The 12,470-nt window shown below is 38.5% G+C and overlaps 1 long non-coding RNA gene across 1 annotated transcript; it reads right to left on the reverse strand.

The window, feature by feature from the left end:
- Positions 1-1,770: 1,770 nt before the first annotated feature.
- On the reverse strand, positions 1,771-11,373 carry LOC121921473. The gene is made up of 3 exons (XR_006101956.1): positions 11,294-11,373; positions 8,898-8,980; positions 1,771-1,950 (listed from the first exon to the last, which is right to left on the reverse strand). It is a non-coding gene; the product is annotated as an uncharacterized LOC121921473 (long non-coding RNA).
- Between the last annotated feature and the right edge of the window lie 1,097 nt (positions 11,374-12,470).

The raw sequence follows: 12,470 nt of genomic DNA on the forward strand, positions 1-12,470 counted from the left end.
CCCAAGAGAGTGCTGTAGGTGTTCACCTAACCATTATATCTCCCTCAATATATCCCAGGAAACCTATGTATGAGCACACCCTAGCCAAAAAAAACCCCAAAAAACAAAAATAAAAAACCCTTGGAAAAGGGAGAAAATTTCTAGCTGGTCCCAAAGTGACCAAAAAAATCACACAATGAAGTAGAGGTGGGAGGGTGGGCCAATGGAGGAAAAGAGGGAGAGCATGGGGCAGGCCTTAAGTAACCTGGGCCCCGCTCCCATGTCTTTCCAACTGCAGTGGAGGTGTGCCACACTTCTTTAATTGCTGGTCTCTTCTCTCCAGAGGCCAGCAAAGGCCTATCATCTGCTCACATCCAATCAGGGGATAAACATTGCTGACCAACTGAAATGAGATATGGAGAACTGGGTTATAAAGGGGCAACTTTATTTAACTCAATCTATTTAACTGAGCTCTGAAAACAATGGGAAAGCAAGCTAGCATTGGGGTGGTTGGGGCAGGTAGTTAACTAGCCTCTTCTGGATAAAACACCTGAGCCCCAAGGGCAACCCAACAATTGCGTTGTGCTCGAGCTGGCCTGCATCTGGAACACCAATCCAGGATCTCCTCACTTAAATCACATGACCTGAGGGCAACCCCAAGATTTGTGGGGGGTGGGGGGGTGGAGGGCGAGTTTTGCAGTCTGTTGAGGAAAACCGCAGATGCCCACAGTCTAGAAATTGTAAACAGAACTTTTAAAAGTTTAGTAAGTCATAAATACATAAACTAACATAAAGTATCCCTGCTTCCCCTTTCACTGATAGAGCCTTGCCATATGCTTGTCATTCTGCTATGGCCACTGTCCTCATCTCTGGCCACATCTGGGACTTCAAAGCCGAGCATGCTTCATGATGATAGGATGGAAGCAGCACTTTGCTTAGCTTCCTTAGCTCATAGAGATAGAGAATATAGATAATATAGATTGATTTAGGGTTTGGGGGACCTAGCAGTATTCACAGATATTCACACAGCAATATTCTTGCACACTTAGGTGGGATGCAGACCTCCGAAAAGAGGCGCCTGCTCAGCGCCTCTCATTGTTGCACAGAAGCGCTGCAGCATACAAATTGTGCGGCACAGCCGCACAGCAAAAAAGGAGCTGGAAAAAGCGGCTCCTTTTTGCAGTGCCGCAAAGCGCGAGAGACGGCATGGCTCCGGCGTAGCTGTGCAGCGCCGTTTAGAGGTGGCGCAGCTGCAACATAATCATTGTGTGAGCCGTATGTATGGCGCTGTGCAACTGTGGCGCATGCATAATGTGCTAGGGTTGCGGGGCATGTGCACATGCCACCCCAAGGCAACCCTAGCACATCATGGACACGCTGCAAAGAGCCCATCTGGACAGGGCCTTAACCACCTTGAATGTGGAGGACTGGCTGTATAACCAAATTCCTGTTAAAGAGATAGGAAAATCTTGAAAGTTTCCGCCAATGTTTGCCCATATTTGTCTGGTCCAACAAAAAGCATTGCCTGTAGTAAATTTTTAACTTTTACTTATGGATCAGCATAGTTTTCTTTCTTTTATTTATTCTAATTGAAAGATGCAATAGGATGTAGCTTTACAGTCATTTACATAACATCTCTATTTAACGTATTTTTTTCTTTCTTTAGATATTATTTGCCACCAGAGTCCAGGAAGAATCTCCATGGCACACACATCAAGTCTCATACAGTGTCATTTCTGTTTTTATTTACATCTCAGAATATTTATGTAGGAAATCTGACACATTAAATCTTTTATTTATCTAATTCAGTCTGAACTAATATAATTTGAAAAAATGTTTTTAGCATCTTCATAAACAGGTCTCTGTGACATCTCCAGACATCTGTTGTTTCCCCTCCAAATGCTTCAGTGGGTATGATCATGATTTGTTGTGATTTGTGGCAGCATTTTCTTTACACAATGCCCTAGAAAACTGCAAAATAAAACAAAGTGAGTGCCAAAATGACTGAATCAAAACAAATATAAGTTTACCAAACAAGATGTGAGCCAAAGGAGGCTTCCAGTATTTAACCCAAAAATCAGATTAATTATTTGGTTAGCATAACCCTCTGCTGTTTATGGTGGAATATAATATTCTCATTGCAGCTTCCCATGTAGTAGATCATGTAGTAGATTTTCTCATATGTTTTTTCCCCAGTGACAAACAGTTTCAGTGAAGTATACATGGAGATGCATATGTGTACACGAGATCACATGTGCACATGTTCCCAAATGCAATTTTTTTGTTATATAATTCTCACATAATTGAATCATTTCAATGTTTACAAGAGGTTTTTGCACATTTTGATGGTGTTTCTCATTTTAGGGCTTTTAAACAAAAACTTCATTTGCACTAAACATTTCTACGCAACCCACCAATGTTTCTGTGCATTTGTAGTTTTCTGATGGGGGGGGGGGGGGGGTCCCAAAATACAAAATAGAAATCTCATAGTGATCAATATTTTCCCCCAATAGGAGTCTCTGTGCCTTGAGAAAAAAAGATGAATATTCTTTATTATTCTGGAGTGTGTAGTCCCAAATAGAGAATACCTTCTTGCTGCCTGATGTGTGTGTGTGTGTGTGTGGTGCATGCATGTATGCTTCAAGCCATCTGTTGATTTATGACAACCTCATGAATTTCATAGGGTTATCTTAGGCAAGGAATACTCAGAGGTGGTTTTCCCAGTTCCTTCCTCTAAATTATAGCCTATAGCACCAAGTATTTTTTGTGGTCTCTCATCCAAGTACTGTCTCCCATGCTGTTTAACATTTACATGAAGCCTCTGGGAGAGATCATCCAGAGACACGGGGTGCAGTGTTATCAGTACGTTGATGACACCCAAATCTATCTCTGTGTCTCCAACTGCTGCAGTGACCAAGGATGGCATCTCTCCTCTAAATGCCTGTCTTGAGTCGGTAATGGGCTGGATGAGGGAAAACAAACTCAAGATGTATCCAGAAAAAATGGAGGTGCTTGTGAGAGGTACCCCTGGTCAAGGGATGGAGATTTGCCAACCTGTCCTGGACGGGGTCACACATACCCTAAAGGATGAAGTTCGCAGTTTGGGAGTACTCCTGGACTCGTCTCTACAGTTGTCATCCCAGGTGGAGGCAGTGGCCAGAAGTGCTTGGTACCAGCTTTGGCTCATATGCCAACTGAGCCTCTACCTGGCTCAGAGGGACCTTGAAGCAGTGGTACATGCACTGGTAATCTCTCGTTTAGATTTCTGTAATGCGCTCTACATGGGGCTACCTTTGTACCAAGTTTGGAAGCTTCAATTGATCCAAAACGCCACAGCCAGAATGGTCACAGGGACATCAAGATCAGACCATATCATTCCAATACTTAAATCTTTACATTGGCTTCCGATCAGCTTCCAGGCGCAATACAAAGTGTTGGTCATTACCTTTAAAGCCCTACATGGCTCCGTCCCAAGTTACTTCAGGGAACGCCTCTCCCTACACAATCCACCCCGCACTTTTAGAACATCAGGGAAGAAATTACTGGAATATATGAAAACTAGATTGGTCACTACTTCCCACAAAGTGTTTACAGCTGCGGCCCTTAAATTATGGAATAACTTATCAGAAGAGATCCGTCTTATTACCACATTAGAAGCCTTTAAGAAGGCACTAAAGACAGATCTCTTCTGGCAGGCATATCCATCTGATCATCGATAGTTGATTCCAAAGAACACTCCCACTTCTGATTTGATAGCATGGAAAACAGACAACGACTTGGATATTTTAACTCACTGGTAATAATATTGCTGGCTGTATTGTTGTATTTTAGATAATATTGTTTTTTATTTTGTATTTGTATTTTGCACTGTTGATTTTTGTTGTGATCCTGCCTTGATCCGCAGGGAGAGGTGGGAAATACAAATAACATTTATTATTATTATTATTATTATTATTATTATTATTATTATTATTATATTAACCAGGATTTACCCTGCTTAACTTCTCAGATCAGATGGGATCTGCTGCCTTTATATATACATGGTGAAAAAGAAGCATGCACATTTTTTTAAAAAATAGCTTAATGGTTAGTTGTCTTTTGACTGTTTTGAGAAATGTTTCACTAGAGGCACAAAATGTTGGGTATATTTGGCTCCCTACACCACTGAAAGCAGTTTTGGAAGAGGGACCTTATTAAGGGCATTTCTATCAAACTTATAAGTGAATGAAAACCTTATCCTCATTTTCAGAAAGTAAGCTTCCAAGAAATATGACCTGAATCCTTCTTTGGCTGAAAATGTTTTCAGATAATGATATAAATAAAGACATTTTAACCTCAGCCATCCCAGTTAGGGATAGTTGAGTCCAATAGTTTTGATTTCTCTTAGTTTTATGTTTCTTGTTCAGTTCATCAAATGTTTGGTTTGTCCTAAATGGTAATACTTTAAAAATGCATTTTCATGCAAATTTCTTATAATACATGCATTTTAACATAATTTGGCCTAATCTAAGAATATGAAAACTGTTTTCCTAATGTAATACATTACAGATTTCATTTTCATGAATACTGTTGAGTGTATATTTCCCTAATATATGGCTTTTTGTATTTTTTTTATTGGAGAACTTTATTGAAAGGCTCAGAGAAGGATACATTTTGAAGTATAAAGGTTGTGTCTGTCTTATTTGAAATGAAATCTTATCTGAAATGAAAGGCAATAAGTTTTGTGGATTTTGTATTTTCTTGCATTTTGGAATATATGTATATACATAATGAAATATCTTGGAGGTGGGACCTATGTCTAAACATAAACTGTATTTCTGTTTCATATACTCCCTATTTAGATAGTCTAAAGGTAATTTTATGCATAATATTTTTAATAATTTTGTGCATGAAACAAAGTTTGTGTACACTGAACTATCAGAAAGCAAATGTATCGCTATATCAGCCACCCATGTAGACAGTATTGGATTTTGGAATATTTTGGATTTCTGAATTCTGGATGAAGGATACTCAACATGTATTTATTATTATTATTATTAACCTTTATTTATGAAGCGCTGTAAATTTACACAGCGCTGTACATACAATCTTTTAGTTAGACGATTCCCTGCCCACGGGCTTACAATCTAAAAAGACATGACACAGAAGGAGAAGGGAGTGGTGGAGGGAAAGGGTAAGAGGTCCAGCAGTTCCTCTCTACCTCCACAGCCTGGACCAAGGCAGATGGACTGGAGGGAGGGCTTGGCTTCATAATGGATGGTTAATCATTTTCCAGGGAAAATACATACTCTCAAGTAGGATAATGCATATACAGTGCATAGCAATACAGGAAATGGTTCAATAAACAGTAATATCATTTTGGTTTGTATATTGAACAGAAAGTGTGAAAATGGTAAGTTTATATTAAAATTGAGCAAGACAAGATTTCTTATCATGTCCTAAACTCAGTATTTCATCTTTAATGTGTGTATGTTCTATGCTATGTTCATAGCAATATGCTATGTTCTAGAATCTGAAATTTATCTTATTGTTACCAGAATAATACTTCAGTAGATTTCTTTGCAACTGCTTATGGTGGGAATGCTGGGTGTAATGGCATGGTAGGAGAGTTCAACCAATTGCCTACTCTTATAGGTAAAGTTTCTTTTTTTAAATTGATGCTCCATCAATCCTTGTCATATATGGAACTGCCCATATTAGATTTATCCATTTTCAGAATGTACAGTCTTCAGGCTAAACCAGGAAAGATCAGTTTCCTGGTGCATTTTAAAGACTGAAATGCATTTGCAGAAGGGCTAAGAATCTGTTTGCTCCAGATCAGAATTCACATGTCCTCAGGAACCCTGGATTTTATCAACTGATACTTTGGGAGCTGGGCAATCCAAAGTATCAGAATCACCATAGAACACTACCAGACATCAAGGTAGAAAGGTGCAATCATACTTCTTTACAACAAAAAGGAAGGACATATGAAAAGTTATCATCCCTATATATGTACCAACTAACATACCAGACTGTGGGCTTTACTCCTTGGCAGCCTAGCTTGTGCGTTTGTTATAACAAAGACCTAGTTCAAATTATCTTTACTTGGATTTTTGATTTCTTTATTTACTTGGTGTTTCCATAGTACCTTTTGCAGTACTTTTGCCACTTGTCTTTCGTCTTTGGTCAGTTACTATCTCTGTAATGGGCACCCTAAATCATATAGTCTGTAGACCATGAGGAGACCTGGTGGTGGAGTGGTTAATACCTGAACTGCAGCCACTCACTCACAAACCACAAGGTTGCTTACTGATTCCCATGAAGATTTCAGTGGCTTTGATTACTTTCCTCTCTTAATTTGTTTTTAGTATGTTTGATTAGTGTTAGTGAGACTCTTTGAGTGTTGTTTGTTACTGGAAAATATAAATTATAATAAAATATACATGGCAAAGGCTAGAGGTTAAAAGAATCACAAAATTATTGTGATCAAAGTGGCAACGGTAGTTTTAACTTTTTTGTGACAAAAAGATAGATGTGGTATGAATGAGTTGCTGTGCACAAAGTTAAAAAGGGGCTATAAAATTCAGTCTAGTCAGTGAAGGAAAGTAATCAAGGAGACAAAAATCCCTTAGTCTGGATCCAAAGAACTATGGTTCTATATAGTTAAAGGGACTTTAGCTTCTTGAACCGTGTTTCTTGAGCCTTCTGTGTGGCAGGAGAGAAGCCTTGGTGATAGTCAAAGGAAGTTTGTGGCATGGTGTGATGAGATCTAGGAAAAATTACTTTTCATTACAAATTCCAGAACCACGGGTCATGCTAGTTTGGGAATTTTTTTGGTGGGGAGGGGGGAGTATTTGGAGTTGCAGTTTGGACAGTAATGATAATAACCTTTTCAAGTCCCTAGTATGATGGTCTGACATTCAAAGGGGGACGTGCAAAAGTCCATTTGGCATACCTAACCTGAGAGTAGCTCTTTGAAACCCAGCCACAGAATTAGAGGTGGGAAAGAGCAGAATGCCATGTAGTCCAAGGAAACCTATGCCAAAAGGTAAAACCACACCAGCCATGCAAGCTGGAGCAGAGTGTGCTAAAAACAGACAGCAGGTACACCACGGAAAACTGTCGAGAGTACAAGCAGTTCTGGATAACTCATGAGCCAAGCCACACATTGCAAGGTGAGGCAAAAAGAAAATAAGACAGGGTGAATATCCTGAGATTTAAAATGGTCCCCCAACTTCAGATATGGAAATTAGCCATAGGTCATTCAAGTTCAAGATTTCAAATAAAGAATGCTATTGGGAAATGGCTGCCAGTTCTTCCTTGTTAGTTGAGGCACTCCATGGTGCCCAAAGGAAAGGTACAATTTAGTGGATGATGCAGTAATAAATGTCCAAAACAATCTGTTCAGAAAGAGTTGCCACCTGCCTGGTTTGGAGCTGACTGACTGGATTTTTCCCCCACAAAGCTTTTCATAAGGCCTGTTTATTCTGTATGACCTATTTCCTTGAGTCATTGAAAAAGCCAGTAGGTGTAATCTTATCCTGGAAGAAAATGCCTTGTAACAAATTAATATTTCATTTTTTTAAAAAAAGAAGGCAGATCAACATTCATCCATATGGCTAGTATTGACTCAAAACTTCTGACCTCTGCCCCTCTTTCTCTTGTTATATAAAACAGGAGTTATGGGATTATAATTCAACATGTATCATATCTGTTTAGGAAAATGTCAAGACTCATCCCCCTTAAAGGATTTTAAAACCTAAACAGAAGACGAGGAGTGCAATTTATATTCATAGTAGAAATGTCTATTCATTGTGTCTGCTCATAACTAGGGATGTAATTCTTCATTAATTTTATTCTCAACAAAAGCAATAAATAATTAAATCACTCCCCCACCCACACCCACACCCAGTGAGAAAGTCTTCAAAATCAGGCATTTTCAAAGCCTATTTGCCATTTAGGGCCTATTCTGACCAAAATGATGATGATTTTTGCAGAGAAAATGGCATTTTCTGTGCAGAAGTTGACTTACTTTACACAAAATTTGCATGATTTATTTTTGCACTCAAGACAGTATTTTCTATGCACGCAAGATCATTTTTGGTGAAATAACGACAACAACAACAAAAATTTTATAATATTTTCTGTACAGAAAATGCTGTTTCATGTGCAAATTTGACACAGAGTAAAACTGCACATATTCACATCAGCCCAAAATATTTCTCATCAGGGTTTCCCAAAACTTGAGAAACGCTTTTTTAAAATCATTGTTTAAACATTATTTTTGAATATTCTTTCCATCCCTGATCACAACCACTTTTACTCCAGCAATGAAATGAATAGAAAGAGGAATTTCCAGCCTAGGTTTACCCTTAGAATGGCAAATTAAAATTCAGGTTTTTTACCACTTCATTTAACAGTGCATGAGCCCCACAAGAGCAAAATGGGAAGACAACAGGGAACAGAATACCTCTCTCTATAGCAGATAAAAATACATTTGCCGGTTTTGCCTCTGCATGTTGCAATAGTATTAAGGAAGCAAATGGTTTAGTTTATTAGAAATTAATTGGAGGCCTCGAAGGATAATGACATTGATTGAAATCAGCCATCTTTTAGAGTGAGTTAGAGGAGTAAAAGACTAAGAATATGTAAATTTGAAATGATTAAGAGATTATATTTCCGTTATATTTTTTAAAGGAAATAAAAACAGCTAACAAATCTCACTTAGCCAGGCCATGCCTGTGAGTTATAACACCCACCACTACCTGTTGGGCTGTGATAATTTCACTTCATTAAGTTTTAGATATAAATAGAAGAGTATTTTCTCTGAGCACCACCTTTGCTAGGCATGGTTGGGAAACACAGGGGTTATTGATTCATTTGCAGAACTTCCACGGGGAATACAAGAGACTTAAGAGTAAAGCAAAGTCCTGCACCTTGTACCTGTTTGCTCAGACAGCTGCCAAAGACAATTCATTTCTGTCAAACATGTGCCAGTTTTGTGGGGTCCCCCACCAACCTTTAACGGAAAGGAAAGAAAAAAAAATCTAAATGAAGAAATGAAGGCAGTCAGCAAATGATGGTGCTGAGTCCCACCACAGGCTAGTAGCAAGCTGTTACCATTAATATATTTTTACTCATATTGGTCAGAATAACCATGATTCACATAGCTTCAGGAAAATCCTTGATAACGGACATAATGAATGCATGGAGAGAAGGGAACATGGCACCATTGGTAATTGCCATGCACTAGTCAAGTCTTCTGTGTTCATATAACTGGATCATTACAACCCACCCATTGTGATAAGAACTGTAATGTTAAGAACTAGTGCCTAGGATTGCTTTTTGTTCAATTTTTACTTTTTCTTTCCCAATCCCCCCCCCTCCCACCACCACCACCACCACCATTACCATGTAATGTAAGCCTGAGAAAAATAGCTATCCTATTACTGATATTTGTAAGCTGTTGTGGGAACCTGATGTGGAATTGAATCCTCCCTATTTCCCCTTTGAGGGGAAATCAGCCCAAAAGGAAGAATCATTGTTCTGGAAATTCTTTGCGAGTTGTTTTGCTGCCTCCCAATATCTTCAAAAGGTTTTTACTAAAATAATAAAAAACAAACAAACAAACAAACAAACACCAAAATGGCATTTAAACTATTTCTAGAGGCAATTCCATGGGCAATTTTAGGATTTTTAGAGAGAAATGGACCCCCTGGGAGAAATTTCTATGTACCAATATGACACATTTTTGGGGAGGCTTCAGTCCTTTCAGGTCTAGGAGAGGCCTTTTTGAAGAGGAAGTAACTGGGACTTTTCCCAACTTCCGGTTGAAGGAGAGGGCTCTGCTAAATGTAAAACTGTCCCGGGGGGAAGGGGGTGTGAGACTGTGGCAAAATGAAACCCGTTGCACCTATGTGGGCATGGGGCCTGGGGAGAAGGTGCTAAAAGGTCGTTGGGCTTGCAAATATGTCCCTGGAACTGCATATATGTAGTCTACAGGCTGAACCTTTCCTGCCCCTGCTCTAGAAGGAGCCACTTAGGCAACCAGGTAAATATGTCAACAAGAGCTCACTGCTGCAGTCTACATTTTAGTCAAGGCTGGGGGAAGTGCTCCTGAACACCACACCCAACCCTCAATAGAGTTCTGCTTTCATTGGATTCCCTATCATAATGGTGTCAGAAAATGACACAATGTAATGTCTGGTTGCCAGTATGAGAGGGCAAGCAGCCTAGAAAGGATGAAATTGGCTGCTGGTCCCCATGCAATGTTGTTGTTGTTGTTGTTGTTGTTGTTGTATGCCTTAAAGTCATTTTTGACCTATGGTGACCCTATGGTGAACCTGCCACTGTTTCTGTTTGCCTATACTGTGCGACTTGCTCAAGGCAGGTTTTCATGGATGTGCAGGGAATCAAACCCTAACCTCCAGAGTTGTAGTCCAATGCTTAACCCACTACACCATGCTGGCTAGCTTTTCTCCATATTCTGAATCCACTCTCACCTAAAGGACAGTATAAGAATATTTTGGTGGGAAAGAGGTGTTTGTGGGTGTCCTTCCTGAATGGATTCTTTCTGTAATGATTTTTGAGTGGCACAACAGAGAATGAGAGTACTGCATTAAATTCAATTAAATCAATTAATCAATCAATGAATAAAATAAACATTGTTGTATAGAGAACTTTTTTTCTTAAGACTATTTAATTTGCTCTCCTTTTCTCCCTGCTACTCCCCAAAATAATCTCACTTAGAAATGTGAAGCAATAGCATAGAGTACAACCTTTTCCCTTTACCAGCAATAAATTATTTCACCATTCTTTGAGGGATGGGGAAAAGCAGCTACAGAAATAACATCTTAATATAGTCCAGATTAGGTGACATGCTATATTTGTAATAAAGACTCATGTTCAGCATTAGTTGGCAGATTGCTCTTATGAACAATTATCCAAATAGCTATTAGGATATGATTGCACTCATTTCCAGGCAATGCAGAATTGCCTGAGCTGAGCTTGGCTGCTGGCTGGATTTTGGTTTGACTTTTGGAGAAAACCACAAGAATTTGTAAGTCATCTTGGCTGTCAGGGTGACTCCTTGTTTTAAGGCTATTCTTTTTCCTTGTTCCTTTGAAAAGGCAAAGTTGTTTTGCATTGGTTCCAATTTGTATGTGATGTTTTAAAATATAAAAATTAAGGTTTTTTGTTTTATTTTAATGCCATGTAGGAAGATGGGGTGTCTAAAAGCTAGAGAAATATGGATCGGTCTATTTTTGGTCCATGCTAAGGTCTATATATATATATATATATATATATATATATATATATATATATATATTACCTGCAAGTAATGTCTTTTTCCTCCCATAACAGAATTTCCTTAGAGATATGTGCCTCAGTAATTACCCAAGAAAATTAATCCTGTGTTTAACTGCCATTGACCAACCTGAAAATAAACCACACAAATACAAAATAAGGGGTTGAGGGAAATCATGGGCTACAATGAAGAGATTTATTTTACCATTTGAGGTAGCACCTCCTCTAAAAATATGTAAAACATATTGTCTAGTTTGATCCTCAGTTTTGCATATGTTCATTCACATACCTGTTGTGTTGCCTTTCTACATCAGTTTGCAATTAAATCCAACAAAAATACATTTAAATTGCATTACTTCTAAATGACATCTTTTAGAGCCACTTCTCTAAATTGCACATTTTTGAATGTATTGCACACATATTATATGTATTGCCTCTAAAATGCATATTTCTCGTGCATTTTCTCTTGATTTAACATTTATGTACACTACTCATCCTTTTTGGAGGAAAAAATCCTGTGAACTGCATTGCAAAATTTGGAGATGTGCATAGTCTAAAATGTAAATGTCTCTGTATGTACATTAGTCTTAGAAGTTTGCACTGGAGTAATTTATTTTAAAAGACAGACTGAACAAAATATCCCTGCATCCCTTGTAAATAATGTTTTGTAAGACTAACATCCTCAATGAGGCAAATAAAAGAATGGAATAAAAACTTTAGGCCAGGTATGAGGAAAGTGCAGTCTATGGGCCACCCCCTTTATAATCCCCAATTCTCCCTGATCCCTCCCATTACCCAGACCCCCAAAATTCTACATTTTTTCAGCCACAATACAAAATATACACCATGATCCCATAATAGTTACCTATGTACCATATTCCATGTCTTTTCATCTGCGCTCCATTATAGTGATTTTATTACATGCATCAGCGCACAGATTTCTTTTCACACAACCCAATTACATTGAAATATATGTTTTGAAAATCCACCACATTCTCTATTTTGTATGTTTGACCTGGCATCAATTTTCGTAATTGCAAAAATCCTCTATTTGTGTTTCTACTGAGATGAAAAAACTATGGCCCATTAATTAACACATTTTACTTAAAAAACAAAACAAAACAAACCCATAACATTAGGGACATGTAGGGATGTGTTCCTCATCTGGATCATGAGCTTCTTCCTCAGGCCTGATGCTGTTG

The sequence above is a fragment of the Sceloporus undulatus genome, chromosome 2 (genome assembly GCF_019175285.1).
Source record: "Sceloporus undulatus isolate JIND9_A2432 ecotype Alabama chromosome 2, SceUnd_v1.1, whole genome shotgun sequence".
NCBI classification, from domain to species: domain Eukaryota; kingdom Metazoa; phylum Chordata; class Lepidosauria; order Squamata; family Phrynosomatidae; genus Sceloporus; species Sceloporus undulatus.